At 48.2% G+C, this 24,393-nt stretch overlaps 1 protein-coding gene across 8 annotated transcripts in view; it reads right to left on the bottom strand.

Moving 5' to 3' along the window:
- LOC119456428 (sex peptide receptor) overlaps nucleotides 1-24,393 on the bottom strand; it is a 441,000-nt gene that overhangs the window by 219,475 nt on the left and 197,132 nt on the right. Inside the window, exon 1 of one of the 8 annotated variants that reach the window (XM_037718162.2) lies at nucleotides 659-1,090. The exons of the other annotated variants lie outside the window; for them this stretch is intronic. The gene's annotated coding sequence lies outside the window, so the exon portion shown is untranslated. Of the gene's footprint in view, nucleotides 1-658; nucleotides 1,091-24,393 lie in introns of those variants that run through there. 8 annotated transcript variants of the gene reach the window in all.

Below are 24,393 nucleotides of genomic sequence, written 5' to 3'. Positions count from 1 at the left end.
GTTTAACAAATCACGAATGACACGGTCCAAGACGGGGCTAAAAATTTTAACTGCACATATTCTAGGTAGCACACGTAAGCCGAAGCTACGGGAACAGCTGTTACGGCACCCAATGATAAGGCCAGAATAAAGGGCTAAGAATCGTAGTTTTTCATGGCAGTGGAGTCATGGTTGATATGTTGCCCCGAAAGATGCACCTACTATAGAACGCTCCAGAATTCCAGCTTCCCTGCCCCCCTCCCCCTCCATCCACACCATCTCCTAATATATCCTAATTTCCATGGCAGCGTAAACAACAATTTGGTTTGCTTCCGTGCGTAACAAAGGAAGGCGTAAATTTACTGTCGGAGTTCAACGTGCCAAAGCAACATTGATTCGATGAGAGGCAGCGTAGTTTATTTTATGAGGTTTAATTAGATTGATTCTATGAGAGGCACCGGATTAATTTTAACCAGCTGGAGTTCCTTGACATGCTCCCGCGTTTAAGCACATGGGTATATTTTTTTAAACTTCTTCTGCAACGGGAATGGGGCCATCGCGAGGTTAAGTCGAACTCGCGACCTTGTGGCGAACGGCAGAACGCTATAACGTGCGAGATACCGCGGTGCGGATAAGCAAAGAAGAAATGAAAATATTCACGAAACCACAGGAGTCTTACCTGCGTCGATGACTCGCCTATATGAGACGAAAGTCAGCAGCGCTGCGGCAGGGAATGGTCCACACGGGGCCGACGAATGCGCTCCAGGAAAGCCGCAGCTGCAACCTGTTAGATTCCGGCGCTCGAAGAGGGGGCACCGAGGGGTTGTGGTCGCGGGCGCTCTGGGTGTGGGCCTCCGACACGCCAAGTGGAAACACCAAGAGTTTCTTTTCGTTTTGTGTCTTATTTTTCCAGAGGAGAAAGTGCGACCAGCGCTGAGCAGAAGGAGTGGAGAAGAGGCGAGGAACTTTCGGCGCGGCCTACGCTCGTTCGCGTCCGCGGGAACTGAGAGAGCGCGCGCGCGCTTCGAGCGCGCTCCCGAGACCCTTTCTTCGCTCTAGTCGGCCGCGCACTGGACAACTGCACGCCGCCGAGTGCGCTGCGATCTCGGGGAGAACCCCGGGCGGCGACACCGGGGAGAGTCTCGAGATCTTCCCCCCTCCCACCTCCCGACTCGCGCGCAAGCGGCGCGCGTCGCCGTTCGCCAGGCGTTTCCAGCGCTCGACGACGCCAGCGCCGCCGCTGACACCACCGCTATAGCCGCTATCGGTATTCCTCCGCTTAGACGCCTTTATTTTTTACTTGGCGTTCTCCTCCTCGAATCCCGTTCGTGTTATTTCATTTTCTCTTTCCTTTCGTCCCGCTGGTCTCTCGCTCCCGTTCCCACTGGATTCCCTCTTTCTCTCCGCATCTTTCTCCTCGCCCTTGGTGCCGGGAGGTTCCCTCACCATCTCCCTATGCCGCGAGTCGTTCAGGTGTCAGCCCTGGGCGAGAAAAAAAAAATACGGTGTTACCTTCACACCTGTGTGGAAGAACAGCGATGATTGACGACTGGCGACATTTAAAGTCGCAATGCAGCCCCTGAGCGATAAGAGACACCGGTGCGAAGAAAGTGGCATTATGTATTAACACCTTGCCGTGCCCTTGAAATCGAGGGCAAATGTAATGTGAATGCTGTTGATGGGGTTTTATAATTGAAACTACCATACATTCTCCGCAGCGGCACGCGATAGCTACTCAACCTCCGCGGTTGGTATGTGTCGACGGGGAGGCGAGGAGGAGGCAAGGGCTTGGAGGCTTGGCTGTACAGCATGAGTAGAGAAACTAAATGAAGCGGAAAAAAAGGAACGCGATGGCAGAACTTTGGTTTCCCATGCGAGGCACGCCGCCGCAAATCTTGCGCATGCAACATGACAACGTTGCCCATGAAATGAAGTATGGCTCGCCACGATTTCTCATGATAATGGGCCTTGGCTTATGTAGAAGTTAGGCGCAACATTCAGGAGACATATGCCCCTTGCTGTGGGTGTGAAATGTGCGAGTTTATAATTCAAAGGTAATGCACATCTTTGTGTGAGATGACAAAGAAGTGTACATCAGTATCCTTCACAAAGCCATTATTATACGGCATTTATATACTGTGGAGGACGGATACGTCGTTGAACTTGTAGCTGCCTCTAATATATCAGTAATGACAACACAACGCTAATTTATTTGTAAGATCTTTAACATTATGACCGCAAGTTCAGCGTTTTTCAACGTACCTCTTCAAGAATAGAGTTTCTCATATTACCTAGAAGGAAAACTGGCACTGCTGCGCTGTGGTATCCATGGGAATTCCGGTATATTGTGACTTCGGATTGGCATCGTTCTTGGAGAGCGAGAGCCCTGTGAATACGCGCCTGGCTAGCACCGTTCCGTCTGTCACAAAGATTCATTTCCTGCAAAAACACCACGTAAAAAAATGTCACAGTTTTGCCCTAAGGGCGAAGCAATGAATGCGATAGCAACGCAGCAATGGCATACGAAGTAAGGTAAGCGGCTTTGGTAGCAGTATGAATTGTAGTAAACATGAGCTGATTAAGTAAGCAGGTGTGCTGCGGCGTAAGTAGACCGACATGAAGAGGGACTCGATGACCACGAGAAGGCGCGTGTGAAACGGTGGTGTTGATGAGAAGCGCTTCCCGTGGGCAGCGCGTGTGAAGGGACACACCTGTAGCGCTGCACTGCCGATCCGGGCAGCATTACATGTGTAGCGTGCGTTGGAAAATGTGGCCCGACTATTACTAACTGAATGAACAAGCGTGGTGTGAGCGCGCACAAACATGAATAGATCACACTGAATGACTGCAGACAATGACTGTCAAAACGCTGGCAGCAAGCACATACGCCGCAGCGGGCGAAGGTACGTGCGGTCTATCGCTTCAACGGAAACTGAGCGGCGAATGCACAGCGCATAAAGGTCAGAGCCGTGTGGAGATAAAAGACGGTGCGGGCGAGCGACGAGCGCGGTTGTTGGCAGAGTAGAAGTGCGCCTCCCCCCCCCCCCCCCGCGCTTCCTTGCTTGCGCGTGGGAGATTGAGTGCGTTCGCTCTCCGTGATAGCGCGTGTCCCCGCACGCTTCCGCTCGGGCATACAGCGCGCGGCGAAGATGTTATCTATACGGAGCCTCACGGCGACGCCGACGGCAGAAATCCGGTTGAAGTGTCCATATAATTGCTATCGCAATAAAAACTGCTTTGGCTTTATCATTACACAAAAACGTGTTTTGTTTAATTTTGATGACTTACTATTGGATGCACAATGATATGAAACGTAAAAAGTATCAGCTGGGCGCTAAAGTTGGAGGGCAGACGACAAGATTATCACTCGCTTTGGAACAACTTGCCGTCTGTTCTTGCTTTTCTTCGCTTCATTCGGCATTGTAGGTGAGTAAATATTATTCAGACATGTAATATGGGTGAATGAAAGCCTTTTGTGTAGATTTTACTTTAAGAACGCATTATTTGTGTAGCCATAGCCACGTTTTAGATGAAGCCTCGTTCAACACCAGCCAACACAAGCCTCGCAGACACATATCCCGTCATTCCCATGAGGGCACGGCGCCCTTTAAGAAACTCGCATAGGCGATGGCGCCAGTTTACCCTCTAGGTGTTATAGTGATAAACTCTATGTCTTCAAGTTCTACCGAGCACCATTGGCCGACATTGACAATTAGTATGCATTTGGGATAGGCGATATTTTCACAGTACGGTACTTGAATGCGACGATATTTTAACGCAGAAACGACATTCGTACGTGGTGATATTTCGACGCATCTGGATGTATAGGACAGGACTCGGTCTCATTTACCACCGAAATCCAAAACCTTTGAAGAAATGAGGTCACATTCTGTTAGTCAAAGCAAGCTCTTGCAGCGTTCAGCATGGTCAACTCGTTATAACGAAACTCAGTAAGTGATTCGCCGTCTATTACTTATAAAATATGAAGTGCAATATATTTTCTTTAACGTCTGCGTGTCGTGTAATACGAGACACTTCTTTATGATAAATATTTAGGAACTAATGAGTTTTAGCTTGATTACGACATAGGTGTTGCCTACCATTGGACCACATTGTACAAAGAGTCTTCGCGGGCGGTACCTGTAATTATCGCTAAAACGCTCTACACAATAACGGCAAAGTTATGACGGCGTTTTTGTTCCTCGTCCAGGGGGGGGGGGGGGACGTACGTTGCGAGGCAGCTCCTTCTGGGCAACCTTCTCGCCTTTTCTCTGCTTCCCCCCCCCCCCCCCCCCCCATGCATGAAGTGCTGACAGCAGTTTTCCATCTCTTTGCAATTCCCCGCAAAAATAAAAAATAAAACACAAAAAAATGAATCCCTTTGCCACATCGGGGGATTAAATGCACCCTGCTAACAGACAAGTAGTTCTAGCTCGGCGTCCTCACCTTTCGTAGGCCCAGATGCCTTTCAACAGGATTCCACGTCTTTGAAGATCGACTAAACTCTGTGAATTCTTCTCTGTCACTTTGGCCCTTGCGCTAATATCTGTTCAACAACCCTTACTTTTTTTCTGTCTTCCATCTTTCTGTTGGTCTTTCCCTCTTCCCAGTGTATGGTAACCAGTCGCACGCCCTTCTGGTTCACTTCGCTAACTTGCCCCTAAAGTACAAATTCCTCTTACTAACCACATCCCGCATAATCACAGCGGACGCGGGTGTGAACGTTCACGCCTGACGCTGTCATACAGCGTACACCTCTGGTAGCTGATTGCGAAGCATGTCGGCCACTGGTTACTCACGGCAATTCTGAAAGACTGGTCCGCAAACTTTTATTCGCTTTTACAGAAACAAATCTCTCCGTTACCCTTCGCCTCTCTTCTGGCAAATTATCTCCGCTGGAAACTGGAAAATAGGGAGGCGGGCTAATGTCTCGAGATAAAATGGTAGTATACCACTGTGTACAGCTTGTTTGCACAACATGAGCATCTCTAAGGCAGTAAAGTGAGCCAAGCGGGTATGCGTTTAGGTAATATACCATGCTCACTTAGTCTGCTCCTCACCAGAGCCGCCATATCCGTGTTGATGCGGAAACTCTACACCATCAGTGGTCCACAGAAGGCCGGGTGACAGGAAAGCAAGGAAAGTGTAGGAGCACCTCGAAGTCAGGATGTTCGTCGCTAGCCCTAACGCAACGAGAGCAAGAAAGAGACTCGTCCCCAGGGAGTGCTTCGGGTGTACTCTCTGCCAGGATGCGTAGTCCGCGGCCACTGTTCTCGACGGGACGCGGAGTCATACTATGGCGCAACCACTTTAGTACGGTGGCACCGCGTCAACGAACACAAGGAAAAAGGAGATCCCCGCGCTGGTGGCGCTCGCCGTTCTCCTCGCCGAGTCGCAAATTACATTACGCCACGCCGCTCGCTCCTTCCGGGTCAAAACGCGAGGGTACGGTCCCGGATAGTCCTCGAGAGTCCCAGTGAGAGTCCCGTGCGTACATAGCGTGCATGGCAGTGTATGCTTGCTCACGTGTCGTAAGTGGCCGCATGAGATTCAATCCCGAGCCACTTGTGCTAGCGAACCAGCGATCTTGGCATGATGTAGAGCGGTGCAAAGTGAGTTCCGGAAAGCCGGCGCACTTCGCGTTGCGTTGCTTGCCATTTTCAAGGCCCCGGTACCAACTACTCAGTGCTGCAGAAGCCTGCCATATACGGCAGCTGTTCCTTGCGGAAAACAAGAACTAATGGACGAAAATCAGTTCGACAGGGGCAGCAAATAGGAGGCCCTCTTGTATTCATCACCGCGCTGTCACGAAAACAAAGAACGCGGTGTCGCTCGGAGTCCGTCGTGGCGTGAAACCTAGCTAGCTGTGCAATGCAGGTGCGTGCAAGGAGCCAACGCTGGATGTTCTGCGTAAAGGCGATATAAAAAACAGCTCTATATAGGGTATCCCAGTTAACATTAGCCAAGCTCTTATTTGGAGGAAAAGGTAGAAAAAAAAAACAGTGCAATACACGGGTATACGGTTTACGGATACCCGGTCGTCAGACCTATGTCGAACGAACACCGTAGGTTTAATAATTGCATAATTTATCGTGTTCTTTTTTATTCTTTCTTTCAGAGGCTTGAATAACGTTAGTTAGGACGCAGGGTAGAGGACGAGCTCACCGATTACGGAATGCGTTTTATTCTTGTGTTTTTATCTCTTTTATTTCTCTTCAAATTGTTTTGTGCTACAGGGTTCGATTATCACCAGGCGTTTCATGGACCGCCTACATAAGATTTTGTTCTTGAACTTTTACACATACCCCGAGTGAAGCTAGCGATTTCGCCACCCTGTTTATTCTTTTCATTGCTCTCTTTCTAATGCATCGTTAGCACGCCTTTCTTTCGGTATTTGTAAGGTTTTCCGTCTAAAGAACGTGTATGTTGCTTATATTCCAGCCTTTCATCACGAATTTCGCCTCTCGGCATGCTTACCCTCTATTCAACGTAAAAACTATCTTTAGGTGCTCCGCGAGCGCCTCGCTTTCGCTCTATAGCGCACTTTTAGCACTTTTTCTGTCTATGTTCTTCGCAAGCATTCCTTCTTGATGTTGCAAAGGATGTTTTCAAGCTCATAGCTCCCCTTACGAAGTTCGTGAAGTGTCGACAGGAGCTTCTTATGTAATCAGAGAATCCGTCACCGCACACAATTCTTTATTATTTATCAAAACGCTAGGCGCTAAACGTGCCCCTCCGCTAATTGAATGCCGCCCAATTAAGGATTCACAGAGACTGCTTCTCGACGACATACTCTTCCGGGATAAATTTGTTTTCTTTCTTCTTTATTTCCTCAGTATATGTCATGTTTGCCCCTGTTTAGTGTTTAATGAGTGAGTTTGGAACTCGAGTGACGGGTGAATGGAAGTGTTCACCAGCGCCCATCGCCAGTTTGCAATTTGATCCTTCGCCAGAAATGCGCTGTATTGTGCGATGCGCTCTCTTCTGACCATTTTTGACATGTACACTTAGGCTAACTATTGCGGCAGTTATATATATTGTAACGGAATAAAGGAGACACAAAGACAGCACCCGTTCCTGGGCGAGCTGTTCTATTATCTCCGTCGTCGTCTCCTCGGCAATATATATATATATATATATATATATATATATATATATATATATATATGCACATTCGAAATGAACGGGCGAACGTGCGAAACGTTTATTTACTTCGGACGTGTCGACCAGCGCCCGGCCTTCGTCATGGAATTGTCTGAATTTCCTGACGAAGGTCGGACCCCGGCCGGAATGTCGGCAGTAGACTTTTCGCACGTTCGTCCGTTCATTTCGAATGCTTATACACCACTTTATCCACTGACAGACAGACAGACAGACAAAGAACTTTAATTCAGGTCCTGAGGAACTGCGTTGGGAAGCCCCCTTTCAGGGGGAGTCGGTAGCAGTCGCGGGCCGCCCCACGCAGTGACCGGAAGACCGTGGCCCTCCGCCCTATCGCAGGCCCTTTGGACAGCCCGAAGTTGAACCGAGAGGTCGTCGCTTTTAAGGGCTTCCTCCCAGACCTCTTTGTTCCTGAACTCTGTGTCGCGTAACACAGGACATTGCCAGATCATATCAGCTAATGAGCAATACGCCTCTCCGCAGTCCGGGCATTGCGGTTCGATGTTGGGCGAGAAGTGACTAAACCTACCCCTCGAATGGAAAGACCCCGTTTGGAGCATCCTAAAGGCCGATGATTTCGGTCGAGTGAGTCTAGGGTGAAGAAGTGGAAAAGTCCTCCGAGAAAGATGATAATGAGTCAAGATCTCGTGGAAAGTGAGGAGCGAGTCCCTGTACCTCCAGGCGTCCCCGCCTTTCAATCCGCCCGAAACCTCGCGCACGGTCATGGGCAAATTCAATGGCGTTGGGAACATCGGGATGTACGTTGGCCCCCATGTAGGCCGGGAACCATTTTATGGTGTGAAACCCGTTAGCCCCTTCGCTTCCGAAGATGGCCGCTGCCTCCCGTGAGATCGAGCCCGTGGCGAAAGTCCTAGCTGCGGACCGCGAGTCTGTAAATATATTTAGACGCGATGGGTCCTTCATTGCTATAGCGATGACCATTTGCTCATCCACCGTTGCCGAAACATTTCTAACCGAGGCAGAACAAAGGAGTTTGCCAGTATGGTCGACCGAAAACACTGCGAAGCAATTGGACTGCCCGTACCGGGCTGCATTGACAAAGGCTGCGAGATCCCGACTATCTGCAACCGATTTCAACAAAGAACGGGCCCGAGCTATGCGGCACCCTACATTGTATTGCGGGTGGACATTTCTTGGAAGTAGAGCTACCGTAAACGTACCTCTGATTGAGGACGGTAGAGTCACTTTACCGTCGTTAGTCTCCGTAAGACCGCAGCCTATGGTTTCCAGGATGCGCCTACTAGCCCGCGAGGATGATAGACTCACGACCTTAGCCATCTGCTGCGCCTCGATCACCTCCAATAGGGAGTTATGCATGCCTAATTGTATGAGCTTCTCGATGCTGGTGATGATAGGCAAGCCTAGAACTCGCTTTACACTTTTGCGCATTAGTGCATCAATTTTTGCCTCTTCCCTTTTGGACCAGTGCAGCGCCGAAGCAACGTAATTAATGTGGTTAATGGTAAACGCATGGTAGGGCCGAAGAAGACTGCTGTCGCTCAACCCTCCCCTGCGGTTCTAGACCTTGAGTATGAGCCTAAGCATGTTCTCCGTCTTGTAGGTGATGCGGGCTATTGTCTGTGAGTTGCCCCCCTTGGACTCCAGTAGGAGTCCGAGGATTCTGATGGAGTCTACCCTGGGGATCATCAGCCCATCCCGTGTGTATAGAGCTATAGGAATCTGCTCTAAAGGAATGAGGTTCCTCACCCCTTGTTGGGTGGGTCTGTACAGGAATAACTCGGACTTATCCGGTGACAGGCTCAGGCCCGAACCGACTAGAAAGTTCTCCGTGATGTCTAATGCCGGTTGAAGCATCTGCTCTACCTCGGCGTCGGACCCTCCCATGCACCACACGGTGATATCGTCCACGTAGAGAGCATGGTTAGTCCCGCGCACCATGGCGAGTCGCTCCGAGAGGCCCTTCATGTCATTACTGAAGTGTAGAGGAGATATGACTGCCCCCTGTGGAGTGCCTCTCGCTCCCAAGGTAAATTCCTCGGATTTTACTTGACCGATCTTGATGGTAGCCCTGCGATCCCTGAGAAAGGAGCTAACGTATACGTGGAAACGTTGTCCCACCCCCATATCCGAGACTGCCTCAAGCACAAACTTGTGCGAGATATTGTCAAAAGCTTTGGCCAGGTCTAGAGCTAGTATGCCTCTAGTATCCCTGGTGTAGCTGTCAATAATTTGTCTCTTGATAAGGAGCATGGCGTCCTGTGTGGATAGTGCAGGTCTAAATCCTACCATATTGTGTGAAAATAGCTCTTTGCATTCTATGTACCGGGGTACCCGATTGTGAATCTCATGTTCGGCCGCCTTCCCCACGCAGGACGTAAGCGAGATGGGCCGCATGTTCTCCGGCGCTAGAGGTTTGCCTGACTTTGGGATGAGTACAACCGAGGCCGTCTTCCAGGATTCAGGGACCAGCCCCGTCTCCCAGATTTTATTGACTTCCTCAGTGAGCTTCTCGATGGATTTACCGTCCAAGTTACGTAAGAGCTTATTCGAGATCCCATCCGGGCCTCGTGCACTCTGAGCGCCCGTTGAGCTCGTGGAGGAGCTCCCGAATTTCAGGTTCAGTGAAAGGTGCGTCCAGCTCCTCAACCAGTCCCCCCCTCCCGGTAACGAGGATATTCCGCGTTCCCGGAAGGGCCCAGCGGTCTGTCTACTAACCCCTGCAGGAGGGCCTTTTCGGACACCTCCTTCAGGTTTTGGCTATGAACGATTCTGCCAATAGCCAATCTCTGATTACCCTTGGACTGCGACTCATCAAGTAATTGAGGAGATTCCACATGCCTCCCACTCTCATCTGTCCGTCAACCGAAGAACATACTTCGTTCCACTGCTGTTTCGACAGTTCAATAGAGTAGGCTTCAATCTCACGACTCAGCTGCACAATTTTCATTCGAAGTCTGCGATTGAATCTTTGCGTCCTCCGTCGGGCTAGGATGGAATTCTTGGCCTATAAGAGGTGCGCAAGACACGCATCCATCCGATCAACCCTCAGGTCCATTTTGACAACCTTGGTCGCAGCATTAGAATCTTACTTGAGCCTTGCAAAGATGCTGTCTAAGCTGTCGTATTCATCCTGGCCCTCCATTCACAATTTCCGAAAGGCATCCCAGTCCGTCACTTTAAATTCTCTGAGGGGAGCTCCACTGACTGTTAGGGTAATAGCCAATATGAAGTGGTCGCTACCTAGATTCTCTTTCAAATTTTGCCACCCTGCCCCTGGACGTTCTTGACGAACGCCAAGTCCGGAGTTGTGTCTCGGGCTACCGACGTGCCAGTTCTCATCAGGTATTGCGGATGCGTAATAAGTTCCAGCGAACAGTCCGATACCGCCTTTAGGAGATTGTTACCCTTGGGGGATTGCCTATGGTAGCCCCAAGCGTCGTGCGGAGCATTAAAGTCTCCCGCTACCACGATGGGGGCTCCGTTCTTTTTGCCATGGTGAAGCGAACGCCTACCGGTTGCCCGACGGCGAGCTACAGACATTCAGGAGCCAGCTGTTGGGGATGATTTTGACCGGCGAGTTGTAGACATTCAGCTGGCTCCTGAATGTCTACAGCTCGCCGTCGGACAACCAGCAGGCGTATATATATATATAGTGTGTGTGTGCGTGCGTGTGTGTGTGTGTGTGTGTGTGTGTATGTGTGTGTGTGTGTGTGTGTGTGTGTGTGTGTGTGTGGAAAAGTGGGAGAACTCCACAAACTATTGTTATAAACGCGATCCGACGCGCAATTCACATGCAGCATTTTTAGTCCATCGTTCATAAAATATATTTTGTCCTCTATTTTGCAGCTTTTCTCGAAAGTGCAAAGCAATGAAATGATTGACTTCCTATTTCACGATCCGGTTACTTAAGAGAGGCCCGGACGAGCAATCCAAAGCGTGAGTTGTGTGGTTGCACGCACTATCGCAGAAATCGTAGTTACAAAATCTGCGCATGCACTCCTTTGTGATGCGCTCACTCATTAGCCCGAAAGAAAAGCTCTTCAAAAAGCGTATCAACTTTTCAAGTATTTCACGAACGCCACTACTTGTAAAAGCGTCTATGACATCCAGAAATCGAATGGGGTTCTGTCGAAACAAAGTTTGGTAAGTTTCGTAACCATTGGGGGTAATGCGCTATCGAAAGTTGAATAAAGAACGCCCCTTAGTTACTCAGTGGTTAGTCGCAAGAATGCTGCGGTTGCTTTTGTTTCTTTTCTTCTGCGTTCTTGCTTGCAGGCCGGAATGAACTGAGGCCAAGACTCTCGATAGGCGGGTTCGAGTAAAACGAGGCGTAAGGCACAACGAAAATACATCCAAAGTGTCGTCTTTACTGAAGCCTGCGAAAAGGCACTAGTGCTTCGAAGAAATGCCCCCCCCCCCCCCCAAAAAAAAAAAAAAAAATCTAAGAAAACGCTACCCGTAGCTCTGAAAGCCGATGTGTCGTCTCCCGCTTGAAAGCGTTTGATTTCCGTGCTATAGAGTTATTTCGGGTTTCGCGAACCGCGGATGTGCCTATGATGTAAGTGTTCGTTTGAAGTTGATAAAAGAAAAAATGAAAATGAATTCTACTCGTTCTGAGAGCGTCCCCACATTTCTTGATGCAATGACAAAGAAAATCAGCCGTTCTAGAGCTGGCAAATGAACGGAAAGGTGCGAGACTTGGAAGAAGAGTGTAGCTTTGTACTTTCAAGCGCACCGCAATTACGTAGTAGAGGGAAAATGAACTTATGAATATCTCAAAGAGGACGCTGAAGCGTAATAGGCCCAAAGCTACAACTTTGTTGCATTATAGGTGCAGCAGAGCTATAAACGGCAGACAAGTTTAACCATCTTCTTATGATATACGCGGGAGGGGGGGGGGGGATGATTTTTAAAAGTTTCACGCAATTTTTAAAAGTCGCCTGTTGCAGATAACATAATCGTAGTCCTCGAGCTGGATTATTCAGAGAGGCGGGCATTACATTTACAAGAAATCAGAGCACATATTCAAGCAATTAACGAAAATTTACTAGTTAACTTCTTAATTACTTACTTTTCAGCAACATATGACAAATTACGAATTGAAGCCGATGAGCTTGCAAGGCGTATCAACATGGGATGCATTTTCAGAATGACATGAGTTTTGAATGTCTATCTCGCCTACGAACTCGTCTGCAATAACATCACGTACATACAGGGTGTTTCAGCGAACACTTTCAAAAATGCTTAAAGGTTACCTGTGGCAGATACCACAATTCTGGTTAATGAGCTAGCCTACTCGTAAAGGCGGACGTTACTTGCACACGACAATGAAATGCATAGTCGACTAATTAACGAAAATTCACTAATTAAGTTTTGAACTAATATTACATGATGGTCCATATTGCAATATACAAATTGTAGCCGTGGAGTTCGCTAGGCGGATCGACCTGGAACGAGTTCTCAGGATGACACCAGTTTCGAGATATTAATTCCTGAACTATATATATATATATATATATATATATATATATATATATCAGTGAAGTAAAGAGTAACCGGAGCCGGCACAGAAGTAGTTCAAAAATAGAAGCACGTAGGAAAAACATAAGACTTTGCTGACGTTTCGGCCGGGGTCCGGCCTTCATCAAGAGTGCGTGTACAAGCATATGATGAAGGCCGGACCCCGGCCGAAACGTCAGTAAAGTCTTGTTATGTTTTTCCTACGTGCTTCTATCTTTTGAACTATATATATATATATATATATATATATATATATATATATATATTCCCCATTTAATAGGTAGTAAGTTCGTGCAGTGCACAATAGCGTTTTCCATCATCCCAGTTAAGCAAATTTCCTTTCAGCCTACTGGAAAAGTAATCATTAATCATAATTATTTTTGCATTACATCGGTAAAGACCAAATGGCACCCCAAATGTTATTGTAGACTACATTGCAAAGACATCTCACATTCTCACCTCTGGTATATCATGACAGGGGTCCCAACGGACGTATGCGCTAAAGACAGCCAGATTGCTATAGTTCACATCCCGCCATCTATGGGCCTGCGGAATAGAAAGCGATAGGGACGTGTAACACCTGAGAATTTTGGTGTGCTGATTTCCGGGTCGCTAATTACTTTCTATTTTTCTACATCTTGAAGTCTCTTTTTCCTTCCCCCCGAGCAGGGTAGCAAACCTGACTTTTCTCTGGTTAGCAAAACGGTCCTTCCTCTGTTTCTGCCTCTGTCTCTCTCTCTCTCTTTCTCTTGCCTCTCACTGCTGATAAATTTTCAATTTAGGTACACGATGCACGCATTTATACTGGCTCTGCAGTAGTAACTTGTTTAATGCATGTCGTGCTACCTTCTTAGTCTAACCTCATCTATAGTTCAGACATGGCCACTTTAGGTTGACTGAAAAGTCGCCCATACTGACTTGAGCATCCCAGCGAACGCAGAGCGCATTCGGTTTCTCACCCTTTATGCGAGAGACAACCACTGCAGCGCCTGTTGTGAGGAACTAGTCGCACCTGCACTGTTAAGGAGTTCAAGAGCTTGAACTTAGCTCTCCTACTCACCAATAAACAGTTCTAGTTCCCGGCACCACTGTATGTATAATTTAAGGCACGTGCGGCGGAAGAGCAAGCTTTTCTTCATCGCAGGACGCATTTAAATAAAAATGTTATAGTGGCACTTTATTTCGAACATGAACAATTCTACAAACGAGACTTTCAACAGTTGACCGAGCAACGTAGAAATGTACTAGCCACAACACCCGAGCAACCTGATCACTCGTCCGCCCTGTTTCTTTAGTTTCAAGCAGCCAATTGTACCAAGAGTACGCAACGCGTGTCAGGTAAAATGGTTCCTGCCTTATGACGAGCCGTCGACCCACAGCAAAGAGTTACCGAGTCCAGCTCGCACGCAACATGCGTGCCGACTGTTACGAGACGTGTTAAAAAAAGAATCGGTGCACCGAATGTCCCTCGCGCGACTGCCGCAGGCTGCGAGAATGGAGCCCCAGCCATTGTACGCGGCGCGCCATAAAACCTGACCCGAACCGTTCGCACGTGTGGATGTCGAAAGCGCTTCGAAATGACGGCTGTGACGGCGCAAAACGCAGCGAGGCCGTTAATTCGCCGAAAACAATATATAGCGGTGGTAAAAGGCGGCCAAACAACCAAGGGGGGCCGCGTATACTGCCCTCGTGGGACGGGCATCGACGGCCCCCGCCGCTCCCACATCTCTTCTCTTCTGAATTCGCTTAGCATGGACCGCTTATCAACGCGCTAAAGTGCGTGCCATAGCGGCGGTCAGCCGCGAACAGCAGGCCGCGTTCATGCGCGAACGCGTTCGCCCTCTGCCCGGCCGCGTCGTCCTGCGCGTCAGCGCAGCTGCGGTCGGGTGAACGAGGGAGCACGGCGAAGATTTTGGAGACAACGGCGTCCGGGGCCGTGGCAACTTCCGCCTGGTTTGAGCCGTCATTAGGGCTGACCGCCGCTGATTAAAACTTCCGGAAGTGCGTCGTCATCGTCGTCGCCGCCATCGCTGCAGTTCACGTTTCCCTTTCGTTGTGTGAGCGGTTGGGGCTTTAGTTGGCTGCACCCCACGCTGCCACCCCACGGTTGGCATTGTGCAAGGCTCTCTTTAAAGGACAAGGGTTGGCTGGAGACGCCGCTTCGCTGTAGTCCTCGCGTGGTTGCGCAGTGTGCGAGGAGGACACGCCTGTCCCCAGTAGCTGGGACGGCGAGTCTTGCACTCACACGTACGTGGCAGTGAACAGCTAATCTCAAGTTTCTAGTTGGTTAGGAACTTGGAGTTTCCAGCCAGTGCTGGGTGAAACTTGAACATTTTTTTTTTCTGTCGCCAACAATGAGAACTTCGAGATCACTACGATGAACATACTTCACTTTTTCTAAACTTGACTAATGAAAGAGATGACGAGGTCAGAATCTTCAGTAGACCAGCTGCAGTGGCTATGGCATTTTGATACATCAGCACAATGTCGAGGGTTCGATTCCCGGCTTTGCCGGCCTCACTACTATGGAAGACGAAAAGAAAAAAAAAATGCTTATGTGAGCCGGCTTATGTACACGTTAAAAAAAGTTGTCGCAGTTTCGCCTGAAAGGCGAAGCATCAATTGCGATAGCAAACTTGTAGAGAGCTATACGGAGTAATGATGGCAGCTTTATCAGCTGTATAAACTTGGACATGCAGCAGCACCGGCAACACGCAGAACTGTTGTCGACGCCATCGGCGTTTTGCCCGCGTTCGCTCAAAATGCGTGCGGCGTTGGTGACTGTTGCCGGAGCCTCTGATATAAATAGGCACTTGGTGCCGCAGCTAAACGTCGCCTCCCTTCCCTCCCCCTCCCCCACGGCCTCTCGCGCGTCGGAAGAAGGCGCGTTTGCTCTACATATATGGTGATTGTAAAGGAGAAAAGAGACGCCTACTTCTGCAGCCCTTAAGCGAGCACGGCGCAGAACGCGCGTTTGTTCTCCGCCGTGCGTTCACTCCCCGTGAAAGACGCGCCCCTCGCGCCCTTTCACTCGCACATACAGCGTTCGGCGCGCTGCGACGATTTCTTCTCCAAATGACGTCATACGGAACCTCACGGCGACGGTGACGGCGACGCCGACGGCAGAAATCTGCTTTTGAGTGTTCATATAATTGCTATCGCAATAATATTTCAGGTAGGCAAAGTTAATCCGGAACCCTCCACCATAGCGTCACTCATAACTAGAGGACGGATCTTTAGGCATTAAAAAAGCGCGTTTTAGGCGTCAAAAATAGGCAGGCAAAACAGCGTTTTAGGCCTCCAACGTCGTAAATATAGGCACAATAAATCTTTACATAAATGCAAATTATTTCAAACGAAGACGTGCGCGACCTGTATATCTACGCCAAAAAAAAAAAAAAACAAGAATTGTTATTGTGTACGATGGCACAAAGGCGCCAACAGTTGAACATAGCCGTGCAATTGCCCCATAACACTACTGTACTAATGATGATCAAATGCCTTAATTCAACAAGCACACTTCTCATATTCATGTTCAACGGCCACTGTTCTCGAGCGTCGCATATAGTGAAACAGGCATGAGAAAGAATACTTGAAAGTTGGGAATACTGAATAAAAAAAGCGCCACTTTATGTCTGCTTGACGCAATTAAATTAAGACACAAGAAAAACAGATAAATAATAAATGCAAGAGAGACTATGATTTATTAAGAAATTAACATGTTCTTACTGGAGGACTGTTAGGTACAACTCTGGCAAGTTTCTCATTTGCAATGACATTATCCGAATTGTACAGGCAAAACGTTCCAACACTGCCAAATACACTTCCGCCCATTTGAAGTGCACATGTTTTGAATAAATCTGTTGAGAATGTCCAAGGAAGGAGAGCTGCGTGCCGTAGGACAGCCGAAATCGCTTGCGTTTTGCCCAGTCAATTCCTGGGAACGAGTTGTCGCACAGCTGCCTTTGAGATGAGGAGGAGACTCACGAACCGAGTAGAGGGACGGCCGCTGGATAAAAAAAAAAGAAAAAGAAACGGTTGTGGCAGAGGTTTGATGCTGGGGCCGGCGCGTGCTAATGGTCGGCACGGATGGAAACGCAGTCAATGTGAGACAACAAGACCCGGGATGACGCGAGAGTTCAAATCGCGAGAGCTGTTTGGACTGAGCACTTGAGGTGGCGTAATCAGCAAGAAAGGCTGCCCACAAATCTTTGTAGAAATCGGGCCTGGGGGGGGGGGGGGGGGGAGGAGGGGGGGAGGGGGCGTGATAGCCGGAGCGTGGAACGTTGTTGATACGGAAGTGGCTGTCCAGCTGGATGAACCAGATGTCCGGACCGTCGATGCAGAATGCCCGGACACCATACAATCCGGGGACGTCTGCCGGACCGCACGAGGTCACGTCACTCTCTCCTTGGTAGAGTCGCTGCGTTGAGGCTGGCATGGCTGGGCTCGGTCGTCCGGTGTCAATAATTTGTAGCAGGCGGCGCGAAGAGGTACCCACGGTTTATTTAGACTGGCCAGACATGGTGCCGCGGCCAGTCAAATATACATACAAATGTATATTTCTATCCAACAGTTTTCCCGCCTACCTGGGTTACTGGTAGTCCGGGGCCGAATGGGTAGCCCATCAGGCTACTGTGCTGAGGGAACAGAGTTTCAAACCAACCATCGGAGTATGTGGCAATGTGTACATACTTGCCGTTCCTTAACGAACATATTTCATGCCGACATGGGGCACTGTAGATGCGGGACTGGGTAGGTAACACTTTTCAAAGAAACTCTTTCACGCCGATGGGAGGACTGGGTGTGCTGATCTTCAATTGACCTCTTTGATGCCAACTTGGGTCACTGGATATGTGCCAGCAAGTGTGAGGCGCTCTTCTATTAACGTCTTTGACATCAACTTGGGTAACGAGGTAGGTGCCATCCGGAATGTGCCGCTCAACTATGACGAAAAAGATCCCTTAAATTTCTCCGATGCTGAGCGGAATCGAAACCACGTCACAAGGGTTCCTCAAGGACCACAATCCGACGCCTTCGGAGGCTGCGCCACCAATGCACTGGTTATGTGCAGCTTTTCAATTAACGTCTTTCACGCCAACGGTTTGGCGAGCTGCGTCCTGAATACACTGTGTATGTGCCGGTCTTCAATGAACCTCTCGTCAACTTGGGTCACTGAATATATGCCACTGAGTATGTGGCAAGCGAGGGAAGAATTCTCTGTGTTCGCACGCACCGGCGCGTTATGCATTTTGGAGGCCACGCGAAGGTTTTGCGGCTGCACCGCTAGATGGCGCCGAGTGTTCTTTGGAAAGTGCGAAAGAGGAATCTCGCTGCAGTACGCGCCTCATACACAACTCATTTCGACAGTGGCAACACGTTGTGTCGCTAAATTGATTCAATGCTAACGCATTACCATCGACAGCCACCGTGTAATGGGTTTCGGCAAATTCATTGAAAAGGAAGATGTGTGCTAACTTTTTGGACACTTCACGAAGCGTCTTTACAGTGATTGACGTCGCTCGGACATGCTTCCAAACTGCTCTGGCCGCAATATGCGGCTTGTAGCTTTATGTAATCAGCCCTCATTTTCTGGTGACGCCTCAATGACTGCGTTTTATGAGGTATATGTGATTTGCGTGTAGGTTAGTGTATCGGTAAATGATATTGATTGCAGAAGACATGACAAAGGGTGTCACCTAGCGCCATCGACAGTAAACCTCAGGCTTCTTTTGAAGACACGTTTGGTGATATTTTATCAACTTACGTAGAAAGAATATCGCCTTTGGGTTTCTTAAAGGGGTAACCAAAGTGCAAGACTAACCTTGCTCAAATGAGACTTTCTTCACATTCATGACAGCTCAAAAAAAAAAGTTTTCAAATAAAGATATTAGCCGAAAAGCAAATTAACAGACATTCTGCCTAATGGCAAGATATAAAATGTTCAAACATTTTTTTTTTTCTCGTGCAGCGTAGTGACGTAAGCACATAGAGAAGTTCAGTGGTAGCTGTAATTCGCGGCAGCAGTGCTCTCGAAGCAACCTTAAGACAGGGGCGATATTTTTCTAGCACTGAATAAAGCTTTGCGCCCCATTATTTATTCTTAATATTTACAACTTTTGCCAAATGTGTACAGACTACACCGCGCCTTTTCCATATATTTGATGGGGCTATGTGATGGGGTTAACATGGCGCTTCTGAGCCATGGCATTCGGTTACCATGACACTTCTGAGTAAGCTTAGCACGTGAGTTGTTTTATTGCGATAGCAAATATATGGACACTCAAAAGCAGATTTCTGCCGTCGGCGTCGCCGTCGCCGTGAGGTCCGTATGACGTCAATGGAGATGAAATCGTCGCCGTGCGCCGAACGCTGTATGTGCGAGTGAAAGGGCGCGAGGACGCGCGCTTTCACGGGGAGTGAACGCACGGCGGAGAACAAACGCGCGTTCTGCGCCGTGCTCGCTTAAGGGCTGCAGAAGTAAGCGTCTCTTTCCTCCTTTACAATCACCATATATGTAGAGCAAACGCGCCTTCTTCCGACGCGCGAGAGGCCGAGGGGGAGGGGCAGGGGGGGAGGGGGGAGGAAGGGAGGCGACGTTTAGCTGCGGCACCAAGTGCCTATTTATATCAGAGGCTCCGGCAACAGTTTGGCGCTGAGCCGTGCTCCCTCAAGGGCTGCAGAAGATAGCGCCAACCTTTCCCTTTCCCTCAAGAACCACTTACCACCACCACCAACAGTCACCAACGCCGCACGCATTTTGAGCGAACGCGGGCAAAACGCCGAAGGCGTCGACAATAGTTCTGCGTGTTGCCGGTGCTGCTGCATGTCCAAGTTTATACAGCTGATAAAGCTAATATCATTACTCCGTATAGCTCTCTACAAATTTGCTATCGCAATTGATGCTTCGCCTTTCATGTGAAACTGCGACAACTTTTTTGTCCTTCCCGAGGGCATTGGAAGGGATGGCATACCCTAAACACTTCCCTAAACGGCCTGTAATAAACCTGACAGGCATAGGCAACATAGCCCGTATACTTTCGAGAATGCGTATAGATCCATATATGTGTGCGTGCCCGCGCCCTCGGATCATGACTCAGCTATACGAGTGGTAGGTTCAACGTTTAGCTCCTCATCTGTTTTAACCTCACCCTTATAGTTCCTGTAAGTGGCCTTTCATAGATAGGGGCTGTTGCAGATGTCACAGCTCGCTCGGTTTTATTTTTCATTTGTAGGCAAAGCGACCCAGCTTTGTTGACACGCGGCGGCGACTTATAGAAAGAGCACAGTGTATGTTAACTGGGGAAAGCAATAAGCTCAGAAAAGACACAAACCACATGAGTGACGAAGAAAACATGGATGCAGCGCCATCTTCAGACTAATGCGTACACATATACGTTTTTGGATTCCAAGGTTAAAGGGACACCATGGCGACAAATACTAAGTCGACGTGGACTGTTAAAATACCACTGAAGAAACCTCGCAGCAAAGAATTTTAATACGATTAGCATTATTTGGGAACTTCCCGTACTTTTCAATAGTATCTCGCCTCTTTAGGGCCCGTATCACAGAAGTGTATTCTATTTTTGGAGTAGTCTCTAGACGTTGTAGTGTCTATTTTTAAATTTCAAAGCACAGGACTACTTGAACAATATGACATCCATGTGCACGCGTATAATAGTGTTATTATTGCACACGGGGATATACGAGACGCTTCTTCGTGGGAACAACCCTAATTTTCGCTGTGTTTATATTTATGTCTTGTTTTCGCAAGTAGTATGTTTGTATGTCGTACGTGTGTGCGTGCTATATGGGAAACGGCAGCCTCAATGTCTTCACTGTGTCTTAGGGCAGCCAGCTATACAGCGTGGCTTACCCTCCCATTTTTCGATAGTTACTAAAAAGAAAAGAATGTCGTGGTCGTACGAACGATGAAACAAATGAATACAAGAAAAGCACAAAGATCTGGTCTGAAACGTTGGTGCACGGGGAATAATATTTACTCGCTAACTTCACGCTGTTTCCCGGAAGTGAAGGGAAGTGCTCGGCAGACTAACTGCCCACAGGGAAAGCGACGTCGCATAGCACTGACTATAATCCCGGTTAGTTCCAATGTCAGTAGCTGTACTTCAGCTACGGAGACAAGTTAACTGCAGGTATCAGAAAAAAAGAGAAGAACATTGCTTGTTCCCGTCGTCTAGGGTTATTGAAAGAACATGGCAGTAAGTGCCCAGACATGTATTGAAACCACGTGGCCATAAAAGCTCCAAAATAGGCTTCCGCATAATAAGAAGGCTGGACGTGGTAAAGACTGGCCATGACGCATTGGAAACCGTAATACAATGCAGTGGATCTGAGCATTAAGCTTGCTCGGTGTGCTCTGTTATTACCTTTCGGGCCATTCATTTTCCCTCATCGCTGCATTAATGTCGAGGGAAGTGAGTTAAGCCGCGCTTCATCACCACCATCACGGCAGAGTTGTGTCATCTGCAAGGCTATGGCCCCGACTACTTCCGTGCGGCTGTTTCGATGGCACTTCAGCGCCATGCAATTTTTTTCCCTAAACAGGCGACAAAACTAACAAAAAGAGTCATCTCTTACCCCATAACTAGACTTCAGTACAGAAGCTTGTGTTATCCCCTCATAACTTTTCATAAAAGGCCGTCATTGCTTTCTTTTCCATATGTATAGAGGGTGCGCTTCCACTTGTCGGCATCATCACTTATTTTTATTTTAAATGTGTAAGCATTTCTATGCCTACCCAACGAGGAAACGCGTCCGTCCGTCCTTCACGTAAGACGAATCGCTATAAAGAAATAATGGATAAAACTAAATAAATTCCAAACGAAAAAAAGCATCAGCGGAGGTGACTTTTGACCTTACGACCTCACGGTCAGATGCCGAGTGTTTTAAACACTGGCCACTCTGGCAGAAGATGCATATATCTAAAGCTTATCAATGTGTTGCACCGGTGGGACAAAACAAATGTCAAAGAAGAACAGTTTTTATGAAGGCTCTGTTGAAAGACTTGGTGATGGTGGAATAAAAGCCATCTCTAGGACCACATGTAAAGCCGATTTGGAGCATTGTAGACCGCAACAAAATTCCGATTTTGGGAAATTTAATGCCAAAGAAGCCGCATCCCCGATGCGTTTCGGGGGTCGCGGGATGCACTTTCCGTTGGGGCACTCCTTCATCGAGTGAAATACTACCGATCTCTGAAGGCTTATGTGCTTCACGTCGCACAACAGACAGATAATTTACCAATGATTTGATAAAGATGATAAGGCTGAGGGGTTATATGGGTCTCATCACGGTTAATAATGGTTCGACTTGCTAGGATGAGGCCCCAAAGAGCGATAAAAGCTTATAATGGGCGGAGAAATTCTGATAAGCTTAATTAACACCGATAAGGGTTGATAAGGCTCAGATTTAGTACGATAGGGTTGATAACTACCGATAAGGGTTTACACTGCATGGTCGCATCAAGTTTCGTGTTATTGATAATGACACCAGGCTGTGTGGAGATGAGCAAGTGGCGCAATGCTTACGTATCCTTAGACAATTTCCGGAGGAGTTTCCGCGCAATTTTTACAGCGAAGCTGTTAAGGGCTCACCTTTCGATCGTCGCGTCCGGCAATAGAAATAAACTCTCATTGGCCGTATGCTGTATGTGCGAGTGAGACGTGCGAGGGCGAGGGACGCGCGTTTTCACGGGGAGCGAACGCACGGCGGAAAGCAAACGCGACTTCCCAGTGGAAGGGGAGTGGTGGGCGAGGAGAGCATCGAGGCACCCTAGACTGTGCGTGTGCGTGCCCGCTCTCCGTCTCACGCTGCGCCGTGCTACCTTTTGGGCCAGCAGAAATAAGCGTCATTTTCTTCTTCAATAAAATCACTACTACTACTCTCCCACTGCGGCGCATGCACGCAGCCCTGCCGGCCTCTGCCGCCGACCCTCTCTGGGCTCTCGCCCGGCCTCTCCCCTAACAATGTCGACAACGGCGTTTAGCCGTTCCGTCACGTAGCCAGCTTTTTGACAGCGGTTGTGTGCGGTCACACAAACAACGCGCACAACGGTTGTCGACGGCGGCGGCGTATTTCCCGCGTACGCACCGAACGCGCGCGACGTTGGTGACGTGTTTATGAAGACCATGCCAACCTTTGCCGTACACCCTATGGCGGTGTACCGTAGCGACCATAAGGCCATGGTCCCTGTGGTTAGTATATAAATGAAAACCACCGGATCAAATATATTTCTCATTCTTTAATAGTTCAAGTAAACCAATTACACCATCACATCGTAATAGTCATCATCCGAAATAGATAATTCCCACCATAGTACAGCTTCGCTGGTCTTCCATCTCCACCCCAATGGAAGGGCTGACAGTTTTTTTTTTTTTTTTTTTTTACAAAAGGTAATGTTATACAACGACGCCTCACAGCTGCTATTCAACATTAAATTATGGGGTTTTACATGCCAAAAACCACGATCTGATTAGGAGGTACGCCGTAGTGGGGGACCGCGGAATAATTTTTACCACCTGGGGTTCTTTAATGCGCACCTAAATATAAGTACACGGGTGTTTTCGCATTTCGCCCTCATTGAAATCCTGGCCGCCATGGCTGGGATTTGATCCCACGACCTCATGCTTAGCAGCCCAACACCATAGCCACTAAGCAACCACGGCGGGTGCTATTCAACATCGTACACATTTTCGCTTCCTAACTTGCCCACCTCGTTTTGGATGAACAAGCGAAGGATGGGTAAAAATGCAGTAACCAATAAATAGAAATTAAACGATCGAGGCCCGTATTCAAAATAAATCAATAAAATCTTCCGCTAGAATTATTTGTGAGGGCTAATAACCGCTAATTCTGAAGCTCGACATTTTGCTAGTGAAGGCGACCAGCCAATGGCGAAGAGCACCTACGAACGAGACACTTTGCAAATTTGGCCTTAAATTAACACTTTGGACATGAACAACATGTTGAAAGCAGGCTCTTACAGGATAGGAGCACTCACTTTGGCGAAAGGATCTCGTTCGCCGATGCTCATTTGCACAAACCGTGAACTGGCATTAACATAAACATGATGATTATATACACGTTTTGCGTAACATCCTGCATGCAGCTTCATTGCTTTTTCAAGCGAAATATTGTGTTCGAAGGCTAGCGAAGTTTCAGCTATTGAAGTCAGTGTAAATTGTTATATTTTGCATGGGGAGCGACAATAGAATGCTGTCAGAGATAGAGAAATTGGAAGAAAATGCAGCGAGGTCAACCAGAGGTCAACTAGTCTGGTTTGATACCCTATGCGGTGACATGAAGGTTAAGGGATGAAAAGAAAGAACATTGAGAGCTCTGTTTCGTTCAGACATGCAAATTGATACTGCAGTAAATATCGTAGTGAAATTGCTCTGTATCCTTACGTTAAGGCTTCTCGTAGAACCAGTTGCACGGCAATAGTGAGTTTGGACATATATTAGTGACGGCTGCCTGTCATTTTCTGGTGAACAAAAAGCACTGTGAATAGGGACCCAGTTTAGGACCTCCACTTTCCTTCCTTTCAGAGCGCGTATGGGAAGCACTTGATGACACTTCCTGGATCACAATTTCCCAAGCATACGCGCATCATCTGCCAGAAATTCAGATGTAAACCTGCACCTTCTGCGGAGCGTCCCTGGCTTAAGATACGCACACCCCGTATCCCAATAAGGCGAACGTAAGTTCACTAATTCAATTTTTTCAACG

This window comes from Dermacentor silvarum, chromosome 6 (assembly GCF_013339745.2).
Source record: "Dermacentor silvarum isolate Dsil-2018 chromosome 6, BIME_Dsil_1.4, whole genome shotgun sequence".
Lineage (NCBI taxonomy): Eukaryota > Metazoa > Arthropoda > Arachnida > Ixodida > Ixodidae > Dermacentor > Dermacentor silvarum.
The sequence above is the reverse complement of the archived record's forward strand: the minus strand, read 5'-3'. Positions and strand labels throughout refer to the sequence as shown.